The sequence below is a fragment of the Stegodyphus dumicola genome, chromosome X1 (genome assembly GCF_044657685.1).
Source record: "Stegodyphus dumicola isolate Sdum_Otavi_A_Nest chromosome X1, ASM4465768v1".
Taxonomy (NCBI): Eukaryota; Metazoa; Arthropoda; class Arachnida; order Araneae; family Eresidae; genus Stegodyphus; species Stegodyphus dumicola.
In genome coordinates this window covers 195,039,516-195,058,230 of record NC_140780.1, presented here as the reverse complement: position 1 = coordinate 195,058,230, position 18,715 = coordinate 195,039,516, and the positions used below count along the sequence as shown (strand labels likewise).

Genomic DNA, 18,715 nt, shown 5'->3' with positions numbered 1-18,715 from the left:
ATTTATAAAATGCATCCTTCTTTCTCTTCAACTTCGCCAATTTCTCACCAAATGATTGTTTTTCTTATGTGAATTTTACAGGGGGAAAATATGGTCGGAAGAAAACATTGCCATAACACCGAGCTACAGTTATTTTAATTATGCATCCAATGGCTTATCAATCAGAAAAACTTAACAAATCGGCTGGATATTCTCAAAGAAATTTTTTACAATAATATATGCAAAATATATGGCTCAAAGTAGACCTTATGAAACAAATTTAAGAGAGCAAAAAATGTGTTACGACTTTTGTTCACCCAAAATTTTAAAAATTAAACTGGTCTTAATGTAAGTGTCAGAACAATTCTGGTGAATTCCTGATGAACATACTGGTGAATGTATTCTCGAAGTTTAAGAGAAGTTGCTTTTTAAAGAATATATGTACCGAAAAGTATATACATTTTTTTTTTTTTTTTTTTTTTTTTTTTTTTTTTTTCAAATTGTACAGTGTGAAAAGCAACCCTTAAAATCGGGGACTTTTTTTTGTGCTGGTTCGAAAAAAGTGAAGCTACACTAGGTTGAGATGAACTGTAATCCTTTTATTTCTTCCAGAAGATTCTAGGTTACACAGGGTTTTTCCTCCAACTTTATGCTCCTCGTAACAGCTACTTACCACATTGTGAAATGCAGGTCACTCAGTGTTTCAAACAGGTGATATATTTGGCGGCCTCTCGCTCACTCTCCTTCACTGCAAGCTTTGCCCGCCACCCGGACTTCAGTGCTGCTTTGGAACGTATGTAATAGGAACACTTCTGACTTCATTGATTGTGAGGCGACATTACTAGCCCTTGAACCTACTGGGTTCAATAAAAAAAAGAAATTCAATTAGTTTAATAAATCATAACACAGTTAAAACTTCACGTAAAGATAAAAGGTTCAACAGTTATAGCTGCGGTGTTCCAGGATTATTCTTAAATACCAAAATGCAAATCTTTGAAACACTTCGTTTAAATATGCCATATTTTGTCTTCACATTTGCTACTCGTATTTTGTTGTCACCTCCTGGAAAGACATCTATCACTCTTCCCAGTAACCAACTACACTCTGGCATGTTATCTATCCATATTTTCTATCCATATTTTCACATTATTCTTAGAGAGCATCCACTTACTCCTTTGTAAGTAAAGTTGTTTAAGTATGTATGTGACCACTTTTCCAAATGAGTTGAGTCACTTTTGTTACACGTTGCTAGTGGGAAAGTCTATTATGCGGTAAGTACTAAAATCTTTCTCAGGAATGTCTGTTTGAACGACTTATTAAAAACTGAGCAAGTGTTAACACTTCAAGATCATTTAAATCTGTTGACAGAGGAGAATAGAACGGCTGTTCTGATTTGTTACTGTTAGAAACTCTTCTAAACAAGTTAATTTTGCTTTACCTGTGCAACGCTTTAAATGGTATTTGAAAGAAGTTTCATACAGTCCTCCAAAATTGGGGGATCGGAGAGTAATAAAATTCCATCCAATACCTACTGTAGCTAGATACCCCATTGATATGTCACCTGGTGTTTTAATAATATAAAACATAAGCCTCTTTATTTCATTGTCAGCTCCATTAACTATTATGACTAAATAGTTTGCTACTTTTACCACGTCTAGAAAAGAATCTTCGTTAGGTAGTAATAAGCAATTCAGGTGTAAGATCTGTAACTAGTTCTAAATGTATTACACGAGTTATGAAGCATATGAAAATATAAAAGTAAATTTTACTATAAACACCTTTCCTCAGATGTTTGTATCTGATAAAGAAAGAACCGCAAAAATCAGTACCTGTACAGATTTGATTCCCTCAGTCTCAAGGTAAGTTAATTAAAAGTTGACTTGTGTCAATTGGTTTGGCTTTGAAAACAAGAAATACATTCGCCCACAACCTTTCTACATAGTGTTTTACCATTTACTGGCTAAAAGACTTGCTGATATGATAAAGCAATGGTTGAGCTCCAGCATGCAAATACTTTTTATGGAAATACTGCACAACGTATTTCGTTAATTTCGTTAGAATATCTTTATCCAGTAACATATCTGGATGCTTCCGACAGAAATTTAAGTTTGTATTTTATAACCTACCATCAACTCTCAAAACACCATAGTTATCTAGAAAAGGGTATAAATTAAGAATGCGAGAATTTGTAGGTAGTGTTTTTTCTGCTTTAATGCTTTTAAGCTCATAAGAAAAACTTATCGCTTGAACTTGTCTAACACAACATGATATGCTGTATTCCAACCTTATGATAGTTCGGAATCCTAAATTTCTTCTCGTCAATGGCAGTTTGGCATTGTTGATAAATCTCAGACACCATGAGATCACTCTTTGCAATTTCACGAGAGATGAGATCTGTTAAATCACTGGTAACTCTTCTGTGTCTACTCCAACCGCACATGAAGAGTGCTTCCATTTTCCTTTCAAAACTTCCTCACAATTTGGGGTTTTTGAAAAATGGAATTTCTCTTGACTTTAACCACTATGGGCCATTCCAACTACAGTTTATGCACAACTAACAAATCACTCGAATAAAGTTCCCGTGCCACACAGTCAGCTGGGTTCTCCTTTCCTTGAATGTGCTTTCAATTTTCCGCTAAAATAATAACCTGAATCTCTGATACCCTGTGTGCTACAAACGACTGCCAACTGTTAAGTTCATACATTAGCCAATATAATACAGTACTTGAGTCACTTCATGCATGCATAAAATTAACTTCCACTTTTAACGCAGTTCTAACTGCTTGCATTAAGAGAGTTAACACAGCAGCAGTATAGAGTTCCAATCGTGGAGTCGAAATTGGTTAAATGGAGCAACGCAAGTTTTTGCTATCAACAGATTTATATGAACAGTTGAGTGAAAGATGACCTAACATAAATAACTGCACCATAACCATTCTCCGACGCATCGCAGAAACTACAGTTGAATTTTTTAAAAGTTCAGGTATCAGAACATTTCTTAGAATGCGAATTAAATTTAATTATTGAATTTCTTTACACATAGTACTCCAGTTTTCCTCAATCTCTTCCAGAACTGGACCATCTCAGGCAAGTTTAAATTTTCAAAGTTCTTGAAGAAGAATTTTCGTTGATATGTCAAAAAGGTTAAATCCAACGCAAAAGATCGAACAATTTTGCTATTGAGGATAGGTGACAGGAGAGAGAAGGGTCCAGACACCCGGGCGGCTTTCACTGACTATTCGGGTATCGTCCGAATCCCGCAACTGTCCAGAAAAAAAGAATATTTCAAACAGGCGCATATGGAAGAAAACAGGGGTATTGCGAATTCCTACAATAACATTGCTTATTATGCAATATAAAGATGCTTACATCAAAAATAGCTGTTACTATGTTGAATTACCACAATAGCAGTACATCGTATTACGTTATACATTAATAATGCCCTATTATAATAGTCGACGCAGAGACGATAAATTAATACGTATAATAATAAATTTTTCTGAACTCTACAGACATTGCAGAGCGGTATCAATGCGCATTGTATAACCTATAGCTATATAGTATATTATACATTAATATTACATGCATACAATACATTAATACGCAGATAACATAAAAGGTGCATTCGATATATTAATACACTATACATTAATAGTGCACTCGATTTAAACCACACGATAAAAAACAAGTACCTAAACTACAGACATTTTGGAGAGCAATACCAATGCGCATTACGCAACTTATAGCCATATACATTATACATTAATAACATTGAGGATAATATAATTCGTTTTGTTTGAATTTTTTTACAATTAAACATCACAAAATTGCAGAGAAATTCAGCTTAATTAGAATCCCATTGCAGGCCAAGAACTTTTATAGCCTTATTTTTCACAATCATGTGAGGTTTATCCTTAGTTGATGTTTGCGTTTTCTAACACTAACCTTTCGTTGGTAGACTACTTAAATTTTGGAGTTTGAATACACCTTTTCTAAGCATTTGGCTCATTTTAAATTCTAGCTCAGAACCCTTTGAACATTATCAGCACCTGGCAACACATCATCCCCATAAAAATCCCTTAACACTATGCTGGCGAATTTTGGGAAATTTTCACTTTCATCAATTGCCAATTACTTTAATGCTCTTGTCGCTAAGTATGGCACAGAAACAGTTCCCTATGTCACAGTGTTCAACAGAAAATTTTGCACATGCTGCTTCGAATTATCTCTCCAATATATTCTTTGAGATTTTCTATCCTTAGGCTTTTACTTGTGTCTACATTTTCTCAATGTCAGCAGTTATTGCAATACGATGACACCTGAATCTCAAAAGAATATTAATCAAATCGTCTTGGGTTTTTGGACTAACGATTAAGGTATCATTAAACGAAACACCTGAATATGACTTTGCTCTTGCATTGAGCAATACTCTCAGTTTTGCCGTTAAGCTTGATTCATTTAAAACAAAATAATAAGGTAAATAGAAACTTTCATTTTACGATATACTGACGAAATTGATTCTGTATGACCCAACAATACGTATTCTTGCATAAACTTCCTGTACAGATTATAAATTTCTGACATTGAAGGAAGTCTTTTCTCCAGATAAAGAAATTGAAAAGCCATTCCATTTGAGTTACCCATAAGTTTCCTATTAGGTTTGAAAAGAAGTTTAACTGTGTATCTTCCAAATTCATCACGAGTATGCTAATTTTGAAAATGAACCTCACATAACCTTTCTTCTGTTATGAGAGGCTGCGACTCTGGGATATTCTCTAATTTCCAAAATGACTTAACTGCTTCAGCATTTTCGGTATTTACCCTTACGTGGTTTACTGATACTGGATTACTCTGTTTAGGGATCTCATACGCTGTTGCTTCTATAATAATCCAACCTAGTTTTGAACTCACGGCAAAAGGCAAATTTTGACCACGCTTGGTAATAGTATTTTAATTTATTAAAGTTAAAAACACATTTACCCCTGATAAAATGTCGGCTCTGTTTGATTTATAAAAATGACGGATCAACTAAAACTAAATCACTAAAATTATTACCAATGTCTTCAGGTAAAGGCAGAAAAGGGAGATTGTCACTAATATTTTCTATAACAAATACAAAAGTTGAAATTTTAAAGCCACTATTATAATGAGGAGTAAACATAAATCAACTTCTTCTTTACTCACAGTGCTAAAAGTACCTAGACATGAAAATAAAATTGAACTATCTTTCACCTTCGAACCCAATCTTTCTGTTCACACTCTAGTAATAATGACCTTTGACCTCCAACAAACATTTGCATTTTACTGACCCTCGCTTTGCATTCTGAACTTAAATCACTGCCGAACAAAGTAAAATCTGACTATGCTTAATGTTCGAAGCGCTTGTATAGACCACGGTGGATTTAAATGATTGTTTCAACTCTGCATTTGGATCTGACCGCTCATGACTTTTAGCAATAAATGGGTTAGCTTGTATCAAAGGAAAATATTTGTATTCTGGTCTGTTTAACTTCTCTATATGTATTTACGCTTTCATGAGGTTTTTCCACAATGTTTACACTTACGTACACTTTTACAATTTTTAACCTTATGCATGTTTGAAAGACAATTGAAACACAAATTATTACCTGTCACATATTCAATTTTCCTTTGCACGTCTAGATGAAAGAATTTTGCGCACTTTAGTAAATTGTTATGTTCTTGACAGTAGATACATTTAGCGTTTGCCATGGGAAGAAAACATATACGTACACCTCTCTTAATAGCTCAGCAACCATCATGGAAAATGGCATTTGCAATAGAGTCATGTCTCAAGAGCTTGGTAAAATAATCTTGCTCAGAATAACGTGATACTTAGTATGTAATTTCGACACAGTTACAATTATAGATCGAATACATATAGATAGAAACCCAATTAAATTTAAAATAGAGTAAGTGAACTAATAATAGGCCGCTTATCCATAAGGGGTCATGTTCAGTATTTTCAAAGTTGAAAAAAATAAGTTACAACGTACATTTGGGGGATGATAAAGCAACAACTAATTGAAAAGTGAATTTAAGTTCAGTGATGGAACATAATAAAACAGTACCATTCTTATTTTCTTACCTGGATAATGCACAATCTCAATAGCCTGCTAGTTTATCATTCGAACAGTATTTTTGAGAAGTGGTCAGGGAGATCTTTTGCATATTCTTGATAATATTCCTAAGATATCAACCTACTTTCACTGTTTTTTTCTTTAGAAACATGTATCATTTTACGCTAAAATATCATATTTATATTAGCGTATGTTATAAACTTGCATTACTATTTGCTGCGGCGCTGAAAAATGTTGTCACGAAGCTCTACTATATAAACAGGAGTACCAGTGAGCTAAATATGTCCTTGCTCTTCTTCCTGATTCTATGGTGCGTACGACGTCCTTGCTCTACACTTCAATGTATTCGGTTCCTGTAAAACTGGAATCACATTTACAAGATACCCTCAACAGCAATGGCGAAAGAAACGTTTCCCAGAATTTTGTTTTCGGGATATCTGATTGTTTGACTTATGCGAAAACCATTTCTTTGGAGAAATAGTATGAAGGACAAAGCTTCAAGAGAAATTTTCAGTTTAGTTTCAAAAGTTTTGTTTAGCTAGCTTGGACATAAGCTCCATTGGAACATGTTTCGGTTAAGAATTCTGCTTTGGTAGGAGACAAGACAAGCTCGATTCTCGGAAAAGTTTCTTCTAACCTCAAGCGTCTTTTGATGTGATAACCCATAATGAATGTAAGGCTTCTGTGCTGATTAGCCCTAGCTACCAGATCGTCTGGGTGCTAAAATATGTCTGGTTACTGCACCCTTTATAAACAGGAGGAAGCGGAGGAAGCGGAATGGCAGCATTGTTGCCAAGTTCCTGTGCAAAAAAACAAAGATTTTTACAAAGTTCAAGCACCAATGATTGACTTAAGTAATGAAGCCAATAACTACTTATGCTCATTAACCTCATATACCTGCCTCTACACTCTTATTTTATGGGTTGTGTAAAGTCATAGACAGCCCGTTTTATTTTTCTCTAACAGAGTTAAGGGCTAACAGTACAAAAAGAGGTCCCGTTCCAAGGTAAGTGAATATCTTTAGGGAAAAGCAAGGCAGGCAAAATTAATAATTTCTTAGCTTCACTGAAAGCTTAGGAGTAACAAAAATTTGGCTTAGGAGCACGCAAGCTTAGGAGAAGGAAGCTTAAGAATAAGAAACTTTAGGCATAGCAAAATGAATCCTAACTTACAAATCGAAAGACTGAATAAAACTAATATCTAAACACAACATTTTCAAGGAAAAGTGATTTTATTTCAGATCGATCTTTGGAAGTCGATAGTGGACAGTCGGTAAAAACTCAAATTACTGAACATAATAGACTAGAAATTGATAAATGAATTCAAAAAGATCAAACAGCTTCAGCAACAATTGCTATCAGAATAAAACTATCACAGGTACTGCACTTAAAATATGAAAATCTTCAGACAAAACTTGAATAAATTACGTAAGGTACATTAACCAAAAATCCAATAACAAAAGTTATTCTCAAAGAGCAGTTAATTTCTAAAATGAAATATGCTAACTAGATGATGTAAGAATATTTAACAAATGTTTTAAACAATGTGGATAAATTTGTAGAGATTGGTTCTGAAACACCTGAAACGTTTTTACTGATTCTGTCACTTTTCAGCTTAATCGAGTAGACTGAGAGCTTTAGAATAGCGACAGAATATGGTGACCAATTTTCCAACTTAAATAAGTTAAAAGTTACCAGAAGACGTGAAAAGTGATCAACTCAAAACACTAGAAAATAGGCAAATGTGTCACAAAAAGTGTAAAAAAATTATTAATATTTATTTTTTAAAAAGACGGCCCATTTGAAGATGCTTTTCATCATCCATTGATGGATTTGAACTGTGATGATATTTCGTTCATTTTAAATCCCTTCAAGGAAAGTTCTGAAAGAAGATAAAAAAATGCATACCACTGCAGAAGTTGATGAAAAATTTAAGTTCATTTCACTTTAAATACCTAACGTAAGTCATGTACTTGCACCACCAGTGGTAGCATCGCTAAGTACGCTTTGAAGTACACATATCTAGTTCAGGAAACTAAGATTGTTGAATGTGTTCCATCTTACATTCCTGCATGGAAGAGTCAATTGAGTCTTTTGAATGGGAGAGAAATAAAAATACTGTTGAATCTGTTGCGATGAATTTTAGCATTCAAGAATGATTATTTTCATTTGTGCCTATTGGGCTTTCAATGCACCCAGTGCTATCGAATACAGCCATTGCTTGTACTGTCCAAAAATGTACCTTCTCTCTTCGACATGCTGGCCAGAATAGGAAGTTGACAAGGTAAGCTGAAATGATAAGTGAGAAAAAATTAATACAACTGCTACAGTTTTTTAAGAATGACATTTAAAGAATTATCACATTTCATCGTGCATGCTCTTATGTTCCGACTGGTTATTAAAGTATTGTAAATTATTGGTAATTGTAAAATCCGGGACTCGAATCATAGTGAAAGAAGACTAGAGTTTTCATGTTTTTCTCTCCATCAAAACTTATTAATCTCTACAGTGGCACCGAACTAAAATGTAATAGGGTAATATGTAATGTAATAGGGTAATATGTAACTAAAACGTAATAGATTCATTCCTGCATTTGATTGACTGGGTATCGTGCAGCTAGCAATCCGTAATAGTAAATCCGTAGTTCGAATTTCAGAGAGGGCATTGTTGAATTTTCATGTTTCCTGCTTCGAAAAGTATTATAATCTCTGCGGACTGTAAAACTAAGTGAAGAGTGAAAATATTGAGATTACTAAAGCAGTAGAAACAGGAAATGGAGAAGAAATGAAAAAGGTTGCCGTAAAAAATTCCTCCGAGTCTTCCACAAGCTATTGCTAAAGAATAGGAAGGGCTATTCAAATCATTTGTGGTTGAAACTGAAAATGCTGGGTAAAGAAGAAAGAAGAATCGTAGAAGAAAAAGTGTAGAGTATGATTCAAAAAATAAAGACAGTATAACGCATAATCGAAGACTGGCATCAACAACAGTGTAACAACTTTGTTAGCTTGGGAAAAGAAGTTCGGTACATAATTTTTTCAGTTAGTGCTGCAGTGGCGCTGAAGTTACAACTCAATAGAAAAATCGTCGACTAATAGAGACCTTCTGTAAAAAGATTAGTAACGAAAACAAAACTATATTTAAAAAAATCTGAAATATTCAGATTTTATATTACGCCCAAAGCGGCGTTTTTTAGCGCTTTGTGTGTTACCCCTTTATTCATTAAATATCATGTTCTTTGCACTTAAACCATAAAATTCAGTTCAACGGTAGTATCGCAAAAGAATTTAAAGAGAATTTCTAATACATAGTTTCCCGCGCTGGAGATAATTTTTTCCGTACTATGTTGCCATTACTCGCTTTGAAATCGTTGAGTTTTTTTAATCAAAAATTCGTTAAAGTGTTTTAAAATATGAAATCGATAATAAGACAAATTCCAAATTAGGGCTTCCAAATGCCTATATTTGGTAAAGGATTGCATTATTCAAAATTTGATGGCTCTAGGTACCGTTGTTTTATCACAATACGAAAAATATGTATACATTTGTGCGGATTCTTCATCATTTAATTTCTTTAAACATAACACAGGGTGATAATATTTGGTGGCAACAATTTGAAAAGTGAAACGAACGTTTAAAAAAAGACAAAAAAATTCTTAACGGTATTTCAGAAATTCCAAAATTGAAATTCCAGGACCATATGCTTCCTTAATTTTTGTAAACAAGGATCCTGATTGCAAGTTATTAAAGTGAACACACTTGTTCTGCAGAGAGCTGTCTATATGGACTAGTAAAGAAAGTAAAGCATTCAGATGATCTCAGATTTTAAAGACAATGTTTGAAGCACTCTCGGAATATAATTTATCCATCTACATACATAGACAAATCACATCTTTTTACATAGGTGGATAAATCATAACTCACAAAATAACTTTAAAGACCATTAAGGTCTGAAGCCGGAGTCACATCATAAATTAGTTTTCATTCTTCTAATCTTATACACAATGAGATGTGCTTAATTATTCCAGATTATAATGCTCAACAGGGAATTAATAAAAATTCATTTTCATATTTCAAACTTTTCCGTCCTACTTGATGATGTTAATAATAATGAAACATGTATCAGTTATGTATTTTAATGTCATTTTAATAAAACAATTTTGAAATGTATGGACAAACTTCATACTGCAAACCTTAAAGACTTTGAATTATAATGAACGCAAAATTCAACTTTTCATTTACAGAACACGTGACATCAAGTCCCATATTCGAAGTCTGTATCTGGTCGGTTAAAGAAACTCAGATTTTCCTCATTCATGAAACATTCAACAGCTTAACTGCAGGACCTAATCTAAATTTTCATCTTGACTTCCGAGTTTGTTTCAAACGTTTTCATAGTACATCATGACTAGACCTACAGAAATGTTTGGTTATTCCAACGATTCAATTAGATAAATAAAAAATTTAAAAAAGAAAAAATTAGAAATGTTTTGTTTTATAGACACTGTTTTATTTATTTATTTTTCTGGGTTTCTTATTTTCCCCCTTCAATGATCTTAGACGATCAAAGTGTCTGCGTACTTCATTACCAGAAAGATTGGCTTCTTTATTATTATGAAGCTATATTTTTATACTAAAAACTGTCAACATAGATAAGAGGCACTTCTACTTTTTATTATATAGCAATATATTTCCTTCAACAGAATTCTATCTTTTATTGTACGTTATTGAAGTACATTATCAATCATGAATCACGAGTTCCTTACATAAATTGTAAATGATTTTTTCCGCTTGTTATTTTGAAGTTTTGTATCCCAAGTAGCACGGCAACGTCGTAACGACGTTGCAAACTGGTCCAAGAGGTTGCAAAGTGGTCGTCGTAACTTTTACGACGTCTTTACAACGTTGCGAAAACGCAAAATATTTGCCGTTGCATCTTGGCAATTTGTCGACATCGCTGAAACGTCATGATATGACCGCTTTTAGACGTGGCCGTTTTAGCATCTTTTTCATAGTTCTTCAGCGTTACTTCTAGAGTGAAAAGAGACTAAATCTGCCCTTTCAAGAATCTGAAGTCCGCATAAGATTTATTTTGAAAATGTTTCATTACTTTATTTCATCTAACTATATTAATCTAAGGTAGATTCATCTAATGAAATATAAATTTAATATAAATACTAGAATTATTAAATTTAATTGGTGCTAAAAATACGTGCTAAATTATTGTTAAATTTTTTAAGTAATTAATACTTAAAATTTTTATATAAATATTTTAGCAAAATATTTAAAAATGAAACTAATCTATAAAGTAAGTTATTAAATTATGCATTTTATATATTTAAAAAAAATCATATTTCCGAAATCAATGCAAATCACATGTTAGCAATTATTTTACTGCTGAAATATGACTTTATTTATTATTTTTGAAGTAAGGACGAATTTATTTGAATTAATATGCTGACATAATATGAAACATTTTTACCGCATAAGATATGATTGTGCGTGAAGATGTATTCACGATTATAAATGGGGGCGATTTTAAGAATTCCGAGAAAACGCAAAATGTTAAAAGACGTTGCATATCCATGCATATTTAACGGCTGTCCAAAATATCTGACGGAAAATTAATGGAAAAGGAGAAAGAAATATTAACGCTTTAAATGGAAAGAATTAAATTAAATTTAATTTAAATTAAAAAAATTACTTTATTTCATCTAACTTTATTTCAATGGCTTTGATAAATTACTAATAAATGTTGACATCAAAATTAGAGAAACTGTGAACAAAAATACGAAATTCATTAGCTATAAAAGATCTGATAAACTGTTTATTACGCTTTTGTCCATCTCCATGCATTTAAAAATGCTGGGTTTAATCCTAGTATACGATACAATCGGGATTTGGCGATATTGACATTGCAAATGTTTTAGCGAGCCCGATAAATATTTTTTTGTAAATATAATCTTATGAACATTGCTCGTAATTCTATTCAGTTGAAATAATTCTTCTATGCCATTTAAAAAAGATTCTACTAAATTATCAGAAGAACCGTCGTTTAATGCCATCGTATAAAAATACGATATCGTATCGCTGAAATCGCTGAAAAGTTTAGACTGAACTGAGCGCCGCCTGAGTAACCACTGACCTGACTTTGTTGTAAAAGTCTTACAGTGTTAATAGTCATCCTGGCAGATGGGATTATTTCCTCCGTGTTAAAATATAAATATAAATATTACATGGGCATACAAGGCCTCTGCATAGGCATAGATATGTTAATTACAAACATTGTCATGTACAAATTACATGTGATAGTTACATAAAATCATGACAGTTATGTGTACATTTAAACGTTATCTGAATTCATATTTACAATACATTTACTAAGATAATCAAAGTAAACTTGTAATTCATTTACACATTGACTGGATTTTCAATATCATTTAAACTGCTTTACAATATTATTTTTATCACGTACATACAAACTGGATAGTAATTTGCTTACACTACAATAGTTTTGCTCTTACAGTCCTGTTACTATTCTACGGGGTGAGCTATTTTTCTAGTGTTGATTTTCAGTTGTTGTAGTATTTTGAATTGCTATTAAAATGATGCTGCGAAGATACAATTCTCAAGGGAGGGGGAGAATTTCTTAGTACCTTGCTGAGCATAGCCTGATCACCTCCTCTATTTTAGTTTTCGTCTGCTTGTTGCCGCAGATATTCTCCACCCATTGCGGCCAGTATTCACTGCATGGCATTTTTAAATGCAGTTTATCGGTTTGTGTGTAGTTGAAGATGAAGTGATCTGCATTACCTACCGCACCACATTCACACAATTCTGATGCTCGTTTGCCGAATATCTTAAGATAATGTGGGAAGGGACCATGGCCAGTATAGAATTGAGTTTGTGCTCCGCTGTATGTATTAAATGAGCATGGAACTTTCGGAAAGAATTTGTAAGTTCTCCTCCCTGTGCTTTCCCTTTCCCATCTTTTCTGCCATTCTTGAAAAAGGCTATTGAGCGTGATTTTTTTAAAATAAGACTGCGGAACACTTACTGCGTTTTCCAGTCTACTGGAGTCATTGGCTGCAGATTTCGCAAGCACGTCCGCCGCTTGTTGCCACTCATATCCACATGAGCTGGAACCCAGATCAGGATAAGTTCTGTCATCTGGTGGGATACTTAGAAGAATTTTCTGAATATCTTGCACCAAAGGACTCCTTGTCTTTTGCCCTCGGATTGACTCCAAACTTGAGGCAGAGTTGCTATATATATTGACCTTTATTCCTAATTGATATTTTTCCAAATTGATGGCTGATTTTAATGCAAGAAGCTCTGCCTGAAAGACGGCATTTTTGTCTGCCAGTCGTCTTTCCCAAATTTTAACCACTTCTCCTTCTTGGAGTACACAGTAGGCGCAGCCTGTGCCTTTCTCCGTCTTTGAGCCATCTGTATAAATAGCTAATGCTTTCTCATTTGGCGGGGTGTATTGCATGTATATTGTGTGCGATAAATCTGTATCTTCAGGGTGTCCAAGCATGATCGGCTTGCGCTTCTCATAGTCTGTGTGGTAGAATGTCTTTTGCCACAGAAAGACGTTATTTTCCAGGCGCAATGTCATTACTGATAGTGATTCTCTCTCCACTAGAAGGTCGAGTGGAGGGATACTCACCAGCACTTGCAGTGCCGCAGTTGAGGATGTTCTATACCTTTGCATATGATCAAAAGTTGCATTCTTTGTATAGTGAGAAGCTGCCTCCTCATATAGGCAATAAGCTTCCTTCCCCATATGGCAGCCCCATATAATATGATCTTTTCTGAGATTGTTCTGTACCGGCTTTTGAGCATAGTGATTGGAGTGCCCCAATGAATTCCTGTTGTTCTAACCATGGAATTACTAAGCTGATTTTTTTTCTGCTTAAGCTCTTTAATATGAGGTACCCAGGAAAGCCTATTGTTAATTTAGACTGAGCTGCTGTTCTAGAGATTGACATTCCATGTACATATTATTTACTGGATGATTATATAAACGAACATCTGAGATCGAGGCTTGCGCGCTTTGGCTAGCTGCTAAATTTGAACAAGTCAGTTAACGGCGCAAAAATTTAAGACTCCATTTTATTTTCAAAAATATTTTCTTCATGGTTTTGTAATTCACCGTCGAAATGATATACTAGAGAGCTTCAATACAGCAAGAGAACAATGAAAAAGAATATAATGATGGCCAGTTTATTTTGAATTGAGGAGAAATAATAGTGGTAATGCCCAATTTCTGCGTGTGTGAATATCTGCTGTACAATGCAATGTGCTAAAATCGTCCTACAGTGAAATAGTGTTCTGTTTTGGTGTTTTATGTTTCTGGTGATTAAACTTACATGGTGGTGTTCTCCAATCTTCAGTGATCCAGCGGTGCAATATTAAGATCCAAGGATTCGGTTATAACGTCCTAAGTGCTATATCGTATATCACTCATACTAAACGAACAGGATGGTTCTGACTTTCCGCATATGATCGAAAACATAGTGTTAAGGAAACATTAGGATTACTATGAAATGTTGTAATCTATAATTATGCGATATTTAAGTGTATAATGTTAAAAAACACTAACTATTTTTTTATTGATTGCAAATTGCAGTTTTATTACTTGTCGTTTGGTAGCCTTCTTCCAAACACTGTGTAATTCGCGTTTTTTAAATCTTGCTGTTCTGTATGTCTTTTAGATTATCTCAATAAATGAATGTTGGGAATTAGGTTTTATTCTTTATTAAATTTAAGTATATTCTATTTTCTTCGCTTACATTTTATGTGCTTATGATAACAAAGAAATTCATAATAAAACAAAAAGTTTCATCGTGTGCTATTTAACGCAGAGCTTACTTTAACGTACTTAGCTTACTATCGTATACTATATTATTTAAATTATTTCTGTACTGTATCAAAAGGAAATTTATTGATTATAAAAAGTGCCTGAAATTATCATTGTAATCTAGCACTGGGATGTGATTATAAATGTACATTATAAAAGCTTTTAGATTCAAAAATACTGTCGCTGTTTTCTATAACTTATGCAATCAAATAGAATTTATTTAAGCTGAACTGTTTCTATAGTATGCGTATTAAATCCTTCACTTTTAATTTGTTTTCTTAATTGGGGGAAAAAACTTACTCCTTTGCCCAATATCTGTTTGATATGAATCAGGAATACATACATTCTTCAAAGGCTTCAAAAGGATTTCTGTCCTTACTTTTACAGAAATTATCCAACTGTTATGGTAATTAAATCTCTAGAGTAAATAAATTATAATTATTTCACGTTTAGTAGAACCCCCTTCTGACCATTCAAATGGCAAATTCTACAAATCTTTTATCACTTTCTACACACTTAGAACAATTTACGAAAAGGCTGATCATTTTATACAGTTTTAAGAAAGAACTCGTGGAACAGCGAAAAAAAGAAAAACCCTTCATCATTCTGTTTATTCCTTTTCATATATTTGTTCTAATGTTGCACGTTCCTTGGTGTACTCGTAAAATTTTAGGATGCCCTCGCACAAAGCTAATGAAATGCGCTTCAATTCTTTCGTTATGTTTCCCGGATATCTGACGTTCTCAAATTGGATTCTACGTGGGATTTCCCGTTAGAGAACAGAATGTAAGTCCAAGTTGCTTAGACTGATGAAAAGGGGATATCAGAGCAACAGATGTATTTCTCTTTGCAATACACTTTTTAATGGTATTTGTACTGCTAGGTATAACCTTGATTGTTTAAACGTTGTTCAGTTTTCAAATACATAACAGACGATATCAGTCGCGTAAAATGATATAAAAAATTCTACTTAAACTTGTAAATAATATTTCAAGAATAGCAAGAATTGCAAGCAAATAATATTTCAAGAAAAACAAGCTGAGATATTATAGTAACCATTGCACCAGTTACCTTTTAGCAACTTAGTTTAGATTGATAAGCTGAATAACTTGTGATGTAAAATTCTATAGAAGTATTGTGCATGTACTGAATAAACATTCTATGTTTGTCAAACATATTTTAATCAAATTTTCGCCTTGTGCATAAATTTAAGTTACATTAAAATTGTTCATGTCACGAGAAAATTATTTTATCAGATAAAAAATTTTTAAAAACTATTTGAAAACGCTAGTTAAATTGTTAATGTATATTTACTTAAATAATATATTATACCTTTCAGAATTTTAATGAAGCAAGAACTATTTTATGTGAAGATTGTTGTCCGTAAACTGTCCTTGATGAGAAACTGCTTTTTATCGGAAGATTGCAATACACTTCTACTAATACGTTATAAACACTTTTACTATTGATTCATTTCATTGTACAACTTTCATTTGACATTAATTTTTGCTTTGAACAAGACTTCAGTGTGAATTTTCGTGTCATAAATTTATATTTATGTTACAAGAACATAGTGAGCATTATGTAACATTAAAGAATCTAATAAAAGTTAAACGGCAACGTTGCCGGATAGCAGATATATAGATAAAAAGAAAAAATGTCTTGACATCATCTTGCACAGTCGGATGGACAAAGAACTGAGGGGGAGGGAGGGAAAAGAGACAGAGAATAAAAGAATTCTGTCAAACTTCAGGAGGAAAGAAGACAGAGAAAAGCAGAAAGAAATGTTAGGAGCAGAGGGAGGAGAAGGCAGAAAGCGCTGAAAAGGGAAGTAAGATAAGTCCGACGTCTGATAGATAATAATATGAATGAGCTAGAAGTGAGTCTGTCTGTCTCTCTGTCGACACCGTTCCTACTCCCTCTCGTAAGAGATAGGGGCACTACCGGGAACATGCAACATAAAAGAAACACGTAGCACGCAGTTCTTAGTCTCTTCCGCGATTGTAGCGTGATTTGATTAGTCCAAAAAAAGTCGAGGGAAAAACTGACATAAAGATAGTACGAACCACAAAACGCTTTTTTTTCCTTCACTCTCTCTCCCCCTTCTCCAATCTGTACAATATTTTCTTAAGAAACGTGTTCGATAAATTTTACGTTTTTTTATTTTTATTTTTATTTTAGTTTTTACTCACTGCCTCCTTTTCCAGACAGTGTTGTTATCATGGAAGACTTTCTTTTGTCAAAGCGGGCATATAGAACATAGTACTTATTTGGTGTGTGTATGTATGTGCATTTCTTTTCTTTTCTTTTTTTTTTTTTTTTTTTTTTTTTTTTTTACTGTATTTTGTTTCGGGGTTGTCTTTGACGCATGTAAAATTTTAGAAACGAAAATTTCCTGAGGGAAAAAGATTTAGTACCGAACTGTGAACTTATGGCGATAAATTTTCTTCTCAAACATTTTGCTCAGTACGTAAATAAATAAAAAAGAGTTTCTCTGAAAGGAAACTTGTATCCTTTAGGTATTTGTAACGTATTCCTTACACAATTTTTTTTTCCGTTGGCAAAGAAAGAAGCACTGATGTGAATATATTTATAGTGAGGTATAATGAGCGTGATAATGTTTCAATGGGTTGCCTGTTTATGTATATGCGGAAAAATCTGTATTATCTGTGTGAAATTCGGAAAACTTAATTGTTACAGATACAAAATTTATATATATATGTATTCACAAGTATATATAATATTCACATGTAAAATTTAATAAATCTACTTATAGACTATTCGGCTATAGAAGAAGTAGAACTTGTTCTTCAGCATTTTTAGCTGAGTAAGCATTAGGGGTCCAACAGCACAACAAAGAGGAGAAAATATGCCAATTGTACGAGCAATTTTACGACCCTGTGGAACCCATGTGTACGAGAAATGCTTTCCTTATCTTTGATACCATAAGGTTATTCATACCTTCAGAAGAAGAGAACTAGCGAAGGTCTACTCCTTCAAAAACTTGGGAGAAAAATAAAAGATGTAAAAGAGGTATCGGAGATAAGAAAAGCCATAGTTATGATTAAAACTATCAAAGAATATATACTAATAATTAGATCATACAGTTCGTTGAAAACAAAGGACAAAATGCTTTATTTTGTGTGTGTGTGTGTATTTATAATATTTTTAGCGAAGATAATCTTTATTTTTTATTGAAAATCATTGTCATTTCGTAAAACAAATAATAAATATAATAAAAACTACAGAGCGCACTTTTTTAGATAAAACCGAACAGTTAAATTTACTTCATTTATCTAAATATGCAATAAATTTCTATTTCAACATTATTTTCTTGTCAAACAAGCGAAGAATATACTAATGCCTGATAAGAATTTATTATAGTGCTTTAAAATATGATCACTTCTCAGACTGCATGCATAAATATCCCAATTATAGGAAATGAATTATTTTATAATATAAAAATTCTTCTGATCTTCCAAACCTCCCATTTAACTCATTATAAATGTCTTAAAACTGTTTTTTGTTTTAAAATGCTTGTAAAGTTTGATTTTAGTTTTAGATATAATATTATGCAAAGTTTAAATTTTATTTTATGTAACATCAGAGTCTGTTTGATTTTCCATTCCTTTTGTCTAAGAATTCAGGTAAATTCTTTTCTTTATCTTCTTTTTATTAAAACTTCAATAATTTGAAATAGTTTATTATTCTTATATTACTTTAAATACTCAGATGACCTATATCGTAATCTTGACGTAAATTAGTTATTATCTAATG

At 33.0% G+C, this 18,715-nt stretch overlaps 1 long non-coding RNA gene across 1 annotated transcript in view; it reads right to left on the bottom strand.

Annotated features, from left to right (window-relative positions):
- Positions 1-557: 557 nt before the first annotated feature.
- The window catches only part of LOC118191272 (uncharacterized), a 136,257-nt gene continuing 118,099 nt past the window's right edge, over positions 558-18,715 (bottom strand). The window contains exons 3-4 of the long non-coding RNA XR_015038544.1: positions 6,086-8,365; positions 558-836 (exon numbers count right to left, since the gene is read on the bottom strand). This is a non-coding gene — a long non-coding RNA (uncharacterized LOC118191272). The remainder of the gene's footprint in view (positions 837-6,085; positions 8,366-18,715) is intronic.